Genomic DNA, 329 nt, shown 5'->3' with positions numbered 1-329 from the left:
CTCTCTCTCTCTCTCTCTCTCTCTCTCTCTCTCTCTCTCCTCTGCCCCGCCCCCTTAAAAGCCAAGGTAGTTTAAAAGACAAAGGTGGGGGGGGTCCTCAGAAAACAGCTTTCTCTTTTGTGTTTATCCCAGCTAAGTAATTCTTTAAGACTCAAGGGGTCAAATACTAAAATCCGTTAGGACAACAGACTGTAAGATTCAGAATCAACACAACAGAAAAGGCCCCAAAGCAGATTGTTTTCCTAAACTGGAGAGGGACTATATTTGCTCTTAGCAAAACAAAACAAAACTTACAGTTGCACGTATTTTTTCTCATTTTTTTTTCTGGG

The sequence above is a fragment of the Microtus ochrogaster genome, unplaced genomic scaffold (assembly GCF_000317375.1).
Source record: "Microtus ochrogaster isolate Prairie Vole_2 unplaced genomic scaffold, MicOch1.0 UNK21, whole genome shotgun sequence".
In the NCBI taxonomy this organism is placed as follows: domain Eukaryota; kingdom Metazoa; phylum Chordata; class Mammalia; order Rodentia; family Cricetidae; genus Microtus; species Microtus ochrogaster.
This window is presented reverse-complemented; position numbering follows the sequence as displayed.